Source organism: Talpa europaea, assembly GCF_964194135.1.
Source record: "Talpa europaea genome assembly, chromosome: X".
Taxonomy (NCBI): domain Eukaryota; kingdom Metazoa; phylum Chordata; class Mammalia; order Eulipotyphla; family Talpidae; genus Talpa; species Talpa europaea.
In genome coordinates this window covers 17,863,759-17,875,422 of record NC_140081.1, presented here as the reverse complement: position 1 = coordinate 17,875,422, position 11,664 = coordinate 17,863,759, and the positions used below count along the sequence as shown (strand labels likewise).

The following is an 11,664-nucleotide window of genomic DNA, read 5'->3' as shown; positions in this document are numbered from 1 at the left end:
TTGAGCAGTTGTGGAAGTCATAATTTGTCCACTGTGAATTAGAAATAGATCACGCTTGCCTACACTGACAGAAGAATGATCTTAGATGGCAGAGAAAGAAGGAGCAATAAGGATTTGATGGTGACCTAGTTCTTGGCTAAAATATAACGTGAGGCTGAACTATCTTCCCCATCCCTGGGGTCCAAGATTAACTTAAGGTCCAGCCAATAAATGCATATTTTTCTCTTCAGCTAAAGCTAGTTTTTGTTGCTTACAACCAAAGATTTGTTTATTCCAAGTGTCTCTTTACTAAGTAGAATGAGCCCCAATCATAAACTCAGGCATGTCCACTAGTCAGGGACATACAGTCATTTTACTCCAAAGGAAATAAATCATGTAGTGATGGAGAAATCTTTCCTTTCAAATCATCTTAATGCATACTCTTTTATTATTTATTTATACAAGAATCGGGGTACAGGCCAGATGCGCGGGAGGGTGAGAAAATTCACCAGAGACAGAGCAGGGAACAGAACAGGCAGACTGACGAAATACACTGCTGAGGGGAGCAGCGGGTAAGACAGGAGAGGTCTGCTGTGTCATGTGGGACCCTCGCCGGCAGGCCAGGATCAAACCGGAGAAGCAGAGGCTGCGGACAGCTTCACAGCACTGCACTCAACCGCCTGTGCCACCAGGGAGGCCCTTAATGCATACTCTTATACACAAGGTTTATCCTCACTTAATTTCAGAACAAAGTTTCTTGTGTTAATGCCCTAATATATTCTAGATACTGTTCACATTGAATATTTAATGTTTCAGGCAAAGTATCTATAGCCTTAAGAAGCTATACTTAAGGACAACGCCAGGGTCACAGAACTAGATGGTGGCATAGCTGAACCATCTGTCAGAACCCAGAGCCTATGCATCCCTTCTTACAGTCCTCTAAATCTCAGTGTAATCTAAACATTTCTACCACAAAACCAACTGTAAAGACAGATACTTTTATATAGTTCCCCAGTAAGAATTATTTTTATTAAGAAATTATTAGGGGCCTCCCTGGTGGCACAGGGGGTTAAGTCTCAGCTCTATGAAGCTACCAGCAGCCACTGTGGCATGAGTTCCAATCCCGGCCAAGGAGCTGACCCACATTACTTTCCCTGTCAGGAAAGGTAATGGGATCCAGTACGAAATGCCAAGGGATCTACAAGAACTCTTGCCCAACTGTGCACCTGGCAATACGCAGGTAGACTTTGATACAGGATGTGGAACCAGTGAACCCCGTTGCTGCAGGCAGGAAAAAACCCAGAGGGTGCTGACTTGGGCAGGAACCCAGGGAGGAAAGATTGCGCAAGCACAGCCTTCCCAAGGGGGAGATTGCAACACACCATTGGAACTAAATAGGTTTGAAAAAATTATACATGTGCATACAGAGACATATGTGCATATACATACATGCACATTTGGAGACGGTAAGGCGAGCTTATAACAGTTTCTCCCACCCCCAAGGTAACAGTTTTGGGGCTCAACTATCACATGGTGACAATGTCTCTCACTGGGGGAAAGGGAGACTGGTGAGTGGGTGCCCAGCCACTACGGCTGGGTAGGACACAGCTGGAAAAAAGGAAAAAACAAAAATTTCTCTCCAGCAGGCACCCAGAGTACTGAGTTGGGGCCTCCATGACTGGGGGGAGGGATGGGGAAGGAGGCAGAAGTGGCTCCCGTTGACTGGCCCCAGCAGAAACTCCACCCTTGAAGGGAGTACTCCACAGGGAATCCCCCTCCCGGGTCCCTGCTAATGCTACACCTCCTCCCACACAGCTGCCTATTCTGGTGTATTCCTCAGTACTGCAGGGGGAGAGCTCCAATGAGAAGTCTCAGAAAACAGGCAAGGGAGAAACCAAAACCTTGAGCTATACTGCCACCTTCTGGAAAACAAAAGAGGCTTCCAGTATCCAGCCTGGAGAAATGTTAGAAGCAGAAAAGACACAAAAGTTGAAGAGTTCTGCCACCAGAGGGAGCAATAAGAACAGAGCAGGTGTACCCATTACAAAAATTGGGAAAACCCCAGGTAATCACAGCAGATAAGAAAAGAGCAGAAAAGAAAACTTGTAGGCCAAGATCCCAAATGAACAGAGGCATAAATTCTCAGCCAAATGTCAGCAAACTGAATTCCAGAACATATTAACAGGTTGTAGGGTAAGGTAAAAAGTATCAGGCTTTTCTGCCCTCCTGCCATTAGGATTGATGAGGGATTCCTGCGGTCCTGAATGCATGCCTGATGGCGGCACCTGGAGTAGGGTGTGGGTATGCATAGGCGGGTACACCTGGAATAGGGTGTGGGCATAGGTAGATGGGATTCACCTAGGCTAAGACTGGGCTTTTAAGGGCGGTGTCACGGAGACGCCCAGCAGAAGCCGTGAGAAGCAGAGGAGAAGCATCAGCAGAAAGGAAGAAGAACCATGAGCGAGCAGAGCAGCAGAGACCACCAGAGAAGACCGGAGAGCCCATAGCATAAAGACTTGCTGGGCGCTGGGAGGCCTGCCAGCCTCCCGGCCCCCCAGCACCCCTGCCTGCCATGTACCTGGCATCCCAATAACAGCCTGAAAAGCAGCTGAGGGCTCCAGGACTCCCTCCTCCTTCACCGTCTGCTGGGATCATAGAAAACCTGCTCTGTGCCCATTCCTGCCCCAACAAAGGTTTATACAGCACAGCAAAATGAGAAATAGCCCTGGGGTATAAGGATGGTTCAAGATACACAAGTCAATCAATGTAATCAACCACATCAATAAAGTTGAAGATAAAAAACCCCTCGCACCTCTGGCCTACATATTGTTCTTGTATGCATAAGTGAAAATAAATCTTTAAAAAAAATAGTACAAAACTGGAGCAATCACATCTATAGATGCCTTTCTAAAGGATTTAACAAAATACAATATCCTTTCATGATTAAAAAAGAAACTTTCAAAAGATTGGGTATAGAAGGAACATATAACAACATAATAAAGGCCATCTATGACAAATCACAGCTAACATAATACTCAATGGCAGAAAACAGAAAAGCTTTTCTCCTAAGATCAGGAATAACACAATGGAGCCCATTCTCTCCATTCTTATTCAACAGAGTATGGGAAGTCCCAGCTATAAGCAGTTAGGCAAGACAAGAAATAGGCATTCAAGTAGGAAGATTAAAATTGCCATTATTGTGGCCTCCCTGGGGGTGCAGGGATTAAAGTCTCAGCACTATCAAGCTATCTGCAGCCACTGCAGGATGACTGTGAGCCCTGGCCAGGGAGCTACCCACACGGTGCAGCAGACCTCTCCTGTCTCACCCGCTGCTCCCCTCAGCAGTGTATTTTAGTCAATCTGCCTGTTCTGGTCCCTGTTCTGTCTCTGGTGAAGCCTCTCACTCCCTGCACCTCTGGCCTACACCCCTGCTCTTGTACGCATAAATAAAGTAAATCTTTTGAAAAAAAAAATAAAATAAAATACATGCCTAGGAGAAGATCCAAAGAAAACATTCTGATTGGATTCTGTGAGATTAATATGCATTTACTTTTCATGAAAAACCGAACCAGAATCATGATCCCTGATGCAGATTGGAGTTGCTTATTGGGCACTCAGGCAGTACCCATTCTTGTGAATGTGGGCGGGGGCAATGTGAGGGCTCATCCAAGCCGATTATTTCTTTTGCTCCACTCAGGTAGGCATTGTTTTTGAAGGGGGGATTTGGAGTTCTCCTTAGGTCAACAATTGAGTTTTTTTTTTTTTTTAAAGATTTATTTATTTATTTATACATGCACTGGGTACAGTCAGAAGCACGGGAGGGTGAGAGGATTCACCAGAGCCAGAGCGGGGAACAGAACAGGCAGAGTGACTAAGTATACTGCTGAGGGGAGCAGCGCGCGCCAGGAGAGGTCTGCGCGTCATGTGGGACCCTTGCTGGTGGCCAGGGGATCGAACTGGCGCTGCAGAGGCTGCGGGCAGCTTCTCAACCCAGCGCTCAACCACTGCGCCACCGGAGAGGCCCAACATTTGAAGTTCTTAGTTGCTTACGAGCTATAGGAACCTTTCAAAATATTTTCAAGGGTGAGTGTTCTTTTGTGCTGGTGTTCAAGTCTTTGGTACAGTTGTTCCTGAGGTTCAAATGTATCCTTTTTCTACGGGGCTCAACCTCAGAATATAGAGGGGTCTCTTTGGGCAAAGCTGTGCAGCAGTTAACTTACTGCATAACAAACTAACAAAACTCAGAGGCTCAGAGCCAGTCTTTACTTAACTCAAGGTACTGTGGGTCAGCTAGAGGATTCTAGACTGGTTGCTTTAACTGTTTTCACCTGAATTCATCCCTGTTGCTCATGGCAGCTGATCTTGAGGATGACCTCGCACACCTGCAGGTGATGGTTGTCAACTGGCATGCTTGGAAGTGACTGGGGCACATACATTCTCGGCCTCAGCAGGCCGGCTCAGATTTCTCCATGTGGCAATGACAGGGTTCCATAAACAAATAGAGTGAGCCCCCAAGTGCAAGCCCTTTTCAAACTTGATTGCTCCACCTTTTTTTTAGTGTCTCCTTGACCAAAACAAGTCACATGATCAATCCAGCTCACCTAGCAAAGGGAGGAAAAGAATTTGGCCTTTTGTGTTCTACCCCAGGCAGTTCAAATTGGGTTTAGATCATTCAAATTGAGTTCCCATCACTTCTGCTCAACTACTGATGGAAATTTTTAATTTTCCAAAAACGGTTCATGTGGAATCATGTTTATAGTGCTATCTCGCTGGCACAACCACCACCTAACTCATCAAACTTTACAGGAAATATATTTGAAGTTTATAAACCAACAGCAACTTCAAAGCAGTATCCTTACTGGCATTTTAACAGGATAATCCCATTTTCAAGGACTTTGGATAAGGCATGGAATTAATGATCTAGGACACACACATTGTATATGGTGTATTTTTTCCTTTGTCCTTAAACAACTCCCTTTGTACATTTAATTGGTAATATTAGGAAAGGCTTTTCTGCCTGTAGGCAAAGAGCTACAGTTCTATAAATTGTTTGTGGGAAAAACAGTAACAGCTCACTCATCCAGTTGCAACACAGCAGTTTTGATTACTTTGTCACACTTGGTGTGAGTTTTACCAGAAATGCCAGAGGCAGAAACTTTAAACCCCTCCCGAAGTGGTACAAGTGGCTCAGCACATATTATTTAATCCTCCAGCTCAATAAAACATTCCTATTTCCTCAAGCATGAGGCCATCTGGAGCCCAGAATGACCAGACAAATGGGCAACACTGGTTACTATTGCTTCTCCTCAAGGAACATTAACTAAAATGTCCTTTTAAAGTAGAGCATCTGGAACTATTTATCACTGTTTAACAATGTGAGGGGGGGTTGCATCCAAACTGAGTATTGCATGAAGATGCCGAGTATGCATTGAACAGAAATTCAACAAGGAGAAATGCCCGCTGACATTTCCTTCCCTAACACTTTTCAACTCAGTCACTGTGTAGCCAAAAAATCCTCAATCTCTGCTTCCATATTTTAATGTCTGCTTCCATATTTTGGTTTTTTTTTTTTAATTAAGCTGAGAAGCTGCCCCTAGATTAGTCTCTATATAGCAACATATAATTTCACAGGCATTGGGACTTTCTCTGATAAACACACAAATCAGATCGAACTCCTGAATGAATTTTGACCTCTTCTGAGAGGCCTTATTCAGCCCCAACTCCATTAGAGTTCACAGTTTCGGCCTCATGGCCACCACTGAAACTAGAAGACACTTAAATAGTGTAGCAGCACATCAGGTTCAAGTTTAGAAAACTGGTAGAGGGGCCAGTCTAAAAAAAAAACAGGAACCAAATAAGCGCTAAGGAGTACACTTTGGGAGCAGCAGCAGGTGTGGACGCAGGAGAGTGTTGACAAATGGGGGGGGGGCATTACTGCAGAGGAGTTCATTTTCTCCTCCCCATCTGTCCTCAGAAGCTGGGGGTAGATTTGCTATGGCCCCAGTGATTTTTTTTTAAACATCTCTCAAATGTACACAAAATGAGGCTTTAAACAAGGTTGATAAGGAGAATGATCACAGGACAGGCAATATATTATGCAATTTCTGACTTTGACTCATTTAGGTTGACGTCAATTTATGCTCATTTCTCTGCTGTGAAGAGTTTAGTGTCATATAAACCAAGGGAACTCACCCCATAGATTTGATGGAAATGTCAGGTAATTGTGATCACAAGGTGATATTTCACAGAACCTCATCTGTGTTCACAGAGCGACATTTAGAGAACTACCTATTTCCATGTATTTTTGTTTATAAGATAGTTCCACAGCCACACGAAGGAGACCCCTGAACTATTTCAAGTTAACAAATTCTTAATCCTTTTTGCCCGTATTTTTTTACACCTTTAAGTACCTCTAATTAGATTACCCATTTATTCCCAAAATAGTTGATCATGTGCAAGGAACGAGGCCATCTAAGATGGATTTCCCATTTGCTATCTCTTTCCTATACCAGGCTTACTCATTTATACCTTATTCATTCAGTAGATATCTTTCATTTATTTTATGTCAAGCACAGTTGAAACTCTGCATATCAAACTCATTCATTCAATCAACAAATACCTACTATGCCAGGCATTAGTGCTCTCAGGGTGAGCAGAGCTTGGCTTTCTGGAATTTAGAGTGTAGATGGTATTGGGGGCATCATTTAATAAGGTTAAAATCTAAGTCCCCACCCCCTGACCAGCAGGAAGGTTTAGGAAGCTGGAATAGAGGGCTGATGGCAGATCAGCTTCAAGAGGCATTCCTGTGAGTCCAGGTGGGGCTGGTTGAGGGTGGTGCGGTGGAAATGGAGAAAAGATGGCGGCACAAACAATAGACTTTGGTGATGGAGATAAGCAGGCTGAGAGGGAAGCCTCGAAGTGGACTCCTGGGTCTCCCATGCAGTTCAATGGCACATTTACTAAGGTTTCCACCTAGGATTCTGCACCCAATTCCAACATGTCCCCCCACCCCACCATGCCATCCCCCAACGCCGGCCGGGCGTCCCACAAATCAACTCAGCTCTGACACCTGGCGGCAGCTTGACCCCCACCCCCCCACAGTTAAGGGAATCGATTCAACAAAGCTCCCCGCTTCCAAAACGCCGACGGCAAGTCCCCTGGTGGCTTGCGCTGCTCACTGACCGGCGAAAGCAGAGTTTCCACCGCCCCCTCATCGGTTTCAGATTTGCGTGAGCGGCCCACGAAAGTTCAGAAAAGTTCACTTACTTGATGAGCGGCGCATCTTGAAAGGACAAAACTCGGCAGCAGCCAGATGAAGAGGCGCACAGGGTCAAGGGCGGGGAAGGGGTGCCGAGCGGCTCGCGCCCCTGGGCGCGCCTCTCTCCCCGAGCTGCAAGTGTGCGGCAAGCCGGAAGCTGTCCGGTCCCGGCCCTTCGGGCTTTTATGGAGGCTTCGTTACACAGGCGAGACTGATGAAGTCATTAGTCACCGGTGATTGAACTCACGCTCCAGCTGCCCTCCTGCCCGGGGGCTGGGGACGGAGCTTTCTAGCCGCACATCACTTATTTGGCTTCACTGGCAAACACCCCCCAACCCCGTCTTGGATTTTCCAAGTCACCTCATTAACACAACAAAAACACCTCGCTACTCGCCTCGCAAGGAATTGGAAGGGTTTTAGGAGCTCTGTGCTGGAAACGGAGAAAACCCAAATACAATTTCTTCTACAATAAATCACAGTCGCACACTACCAACTTCTCAGTGATGGAAACATTCTCTTTAGGGTAACTGCGATGGCTATCCAGGAGGTCATCCCGGCACTGTCACCGGTAGTGCCACTGTGTCACAAACCCCGCCCCAAATGTAATGGATTGTTTTTTTAAAAAGATTTATTTACGCATACAAGATCTGGGGATCAGGCTACAGGTGCTGAGGTGTGTGTGTGTGTTCCCCAGAGACGGAGTGGGGAGCAGAACAGGCAGACTGATGAAATACACTGCTGAGGGGAGCAGCGGGCAAGGCAGAAGAGGTCTGCTGCTCCATGTGGGTTAGTTCCCTGGCTGGGGATCGAACTCTTGCTGCAGTGGCTGTCGCTAGTTTGATAGTGCTGTCTTAACCCCTGCGCCACCAGGGAGGCCCCAAATGTAATGGTTTACACCACCGCCATCCTTCACTCACTAGGCTAAGGCCTTGCCTTGTGGGCTGCGGCACCTGCTGCTTCCTCTGCAGGAGCCGGAGGTGGGGGGGGATTGGGGGGGATGGGGTAGGGGCGGGAAACTCCCGTTTTGGAAGGCAGCCCCCCAGCTGAGAAAGCGTGTTGGCTGTGTGATCCAGTAGGCTAACCTGGGCTTTTCAGGTAGTGGTCTCAGGGTTCCAAAGAATAACAAATTAGCCCCAAATGCTATCACTTTTATTTTTTTGTTTTCAACTTTTAAAAACTTTGTTTTCCATTAACCTTACTTCCATTTTCTGTTTCAGTCTCTGGAAGAACAGCTTAAGATCAATCAGTGGTTGGGCCTTCCCGGTGGCGCAGCGGTTGAGCGCTGAGCTGCCAAGCTGCCCACAGCCTCTGCAGTGCCGGTTTGATCCTGGCCGCCGGCGAGAATCCCAAATGGCGCGCAGACCTCTCCTGCCGTGCCCGCTGCTCCCCTCAGCAGTGTACTTCATCAGTCTGCCTTTTCTGTTCCTGGCTCTGGTGAATTCTCTTACCCTCCTGCGCTTCTGACTGTACCCAGTGCTTGTATAAATAAATCTTTAGGGGAAAAAAAGAAAGATCACTCAGTGGTTGCTCCTACCCACTCAGTGGCCTGAGCAGTGGGTCTGCAGAGAAGTCTTCAGGGGCAGGCTGGCCCTTTATATGCAGTAGGGAACTGCGGGGTAAGCACAGGGGGCACCTTCAGGCCTTCAGACCAGTCTGCCACCTCAGCCTGAGTAGCAGTAAACTCAGGAGCGGGAGCTGTTTAGTCACCCTGAAATTCCTCCTTGGTTACAGCCTTTTCAGCAGCAGCCTGCTCTCCCTTTTCAATCTCTTTGGGATGCCCTAGAAGTAGAGATTAAACATGACCACCCCCCCCCACGTTTGTTCACTGGAGAGGGTGTCACACATGTGCAGAACTTCCCTGGCCAGCATTCACCAGGTGAGACCCACTGAGTGAGCTCCCTGATTGTTGCAGGGGATGGCAACATGCACAAAATGCAGAAGAGAGTCTGTGTACAGAGCAATGTTTGACGAGTTAACATAAGACGCCTCTGTGAGAGGCTGGGGGTCAGCCCTGGAATCAGTAACTACCAAAAGTCTTGGTTCCCCCAAAGCTGCCTGGATCTGGTCAGTGAAGATTCTGGGAGTGAAGCGGCCAGCAACAAGAGTGGCTCCGGTGGCAGGAGCAAATTCAGCACAGCTCGCTGGCCAGTGTTCCTGGATGGTATGACACTGACATCAGCTGATTTTCAATGGCAACAATGCCACAACCTGCCACTAGAAACTTCTCCCAGGTTTTCTTCAAAGTTATGATATAGAGGCCATCACTTTGCCTTTTGTAGATGTACTGTTCCATTTCGAAGTGAAGGTTGGTGCCACCTAAGTGGGTTCCTGCTGCAAGGAATTTGAGGACACCCTCCTTCATTTGCAGGAAATCAAGGGCTCCAGACATTGTGAAATTTTCCCTTTAAGTTACAACTGGAACCCAGGACGATGCCACATAGACCGCTCCCTGGGTAGCGCAGAAAGGAAAAATGCTATGACTATTAAAGCTTTTGTTTACATCTCATTATTGTCCCTTCAAACAACACAAGCCACATCGTCAAGGCCCAGAGTCATCACACAAGAGCATCGCTCTGGAGCCTGCATAGGGGGAGCAATGAACACATTGGGGATGATTACTGAAACCACCTGCTACACGTGGCTTCATTGTTGCGTGACAGCAAACTTGTGGGGGATTTCCCACGACCTCAGGGATTTATTTACTTCTATGTGGAGTCAATGCATTGTTACCTAGGACAACCACTATTTGCTCGGGAGTACTTGACCAAGTGTCTAGCTCAAGTGACATAATGTATGGCCTTAGTAGTGAACACCATAGCATAGTGTCAGTCATGCATTGCTTCAAGTAGGGGCTCCATTCTGAGAAATGTGTCCTTAGGTGATTTTGTCATAGTGTGAAGGTCAGAGTGTAATGACACAAACCTACATGTATAGCCTACCACACACCTAGGCTTGGTGGTAGAGTCCAGAAGGGCCACCATTCGGTCAGGCGTTGACCAAAAGATCGTGCTGGTAAGTTATGCTCATCCACATGATAGTGCTCCTCGTCACTGTGGTTTTGTTGGTTTCACTTCCTAGTAGGTTCTCCACCTACTGCAGTATCAGTTTGTAGATTTTATGCTTCTAATGAGGAAACTGAATTATTTTTTTTTTTTGTCTCCAATAGCTTGTATTTGACTGAAAGCACTTCATGGCTCACTATATGTTTGCTTATAGAAATTTTCCATTAAAAAAAAGTCCTTTATGAAAGACAACAATTTTATCAGTCAGTTATTGGTATGTAATGACAAAGCACAATTTCTATGGCATATAACAATAAGCATTGATTTTGCTCAGGTGTCTGTGGATCAGCTGGGGAGTTTGCTGATCTAAGCTGGATCAAAGTCAGCTCCCTGTGTCTCTAGTTGTCCTTGAACCACGGGGTTACCTAATACAGGGTTTTTGATACTGACTTATTTTTTATTATTTTTTTTATTTAGAGTTTTCTTTTTTTAAAAAAGATTTATGCATACAAGAACTGGGGTGTAGGCCAGAGGTTTGCGGGGGAGTGAGAGGATTTAGCAGAGACAGAGTGGGGAGCAGAACAGGCAGATCTACTAAATACACTGCTGAGAGGAGCAGCGGGTGAAACAGGAGAGGTCTGCTGTGCCATGTGGGTCAGCTCCCTGGCTGGGATTGAACTCGTGCTGCAGTGGCTGGTGATAGCTTAAGAGTGCTGAGACTTAACCCCTTACGCCACCAGGGAAGCCCTGACTTATTTTTTAAATCCACTGGCCACAGTGAATTCCTGGGTTGGTTGCTTTGCTTCTCTCTCCTCAAGCCCCCACACACGTTTAAATTGTGGTTTTAAATTTTTTTTTAAAGATTTATTTATTTATGCATACAAGAACGGGGGTACAGGCCAGAGGTGTGGGGAGTGAAAGGATTCACCAGAGATAGAGTGGGGAGCAGAACAGGCAGATTGACCAAAGTACACTGCTGAGAGGAGCAGCAGGCGAGTCAGGAGAGGTCTGCTGGGCCATGTGGGTAGCTCCCTGGCTGGGGATGGAACTCGTGCTGCAGTGGCTGTGGACAGCTTCATAGGTTGCGTCTTAAGCCCTTGCGCCACCAGGGAGGCCCCTTAAAAAAATGTTTTAAGACACAGTAGATTATTTCATTGACCTATTATTTCCCTTTCCCTCCTAATGATAGTTGTTTATCTGAGATGACTATTATCCATTTAATTTATGGAATTCATAGAGATGTTAGTCTACTATTTTCATACTTGTCAGTTGCCAGAGCAGGTGGGTAAATTTGTTCACTAAACTAAGTTATCAAGTGAATCACTCACTGTGCCCTTTTTATCCAAAGTATATCAGGGCATTCTTCCTTTTTTGGCATTATTATTCACAGAGGAAGGATCACCTTCTGTCCTTAACTTTAAATGA

At 46.2% G+C, this 11,664-nt stretch overlaps 1 pseudogene across 1 annotated transcript; it reads right to left on the bottom strand.

Annotated features, from left to right (window-relative positions):
• Positions 1-8,750: 8,750 nt before the first annotated feature.
• Positions 8,751-9,816, bottom strand: LOC311187054 (small ribosomal subunit protein uS2-like; annotated as a pseudogene). The gene has a single exon. The product of its transcript is annotated as a small ribosomal subunit protein uS2-like (transcript).
• Positions 9,817-11,664: the final 1,848 nt, after the last annotated feature.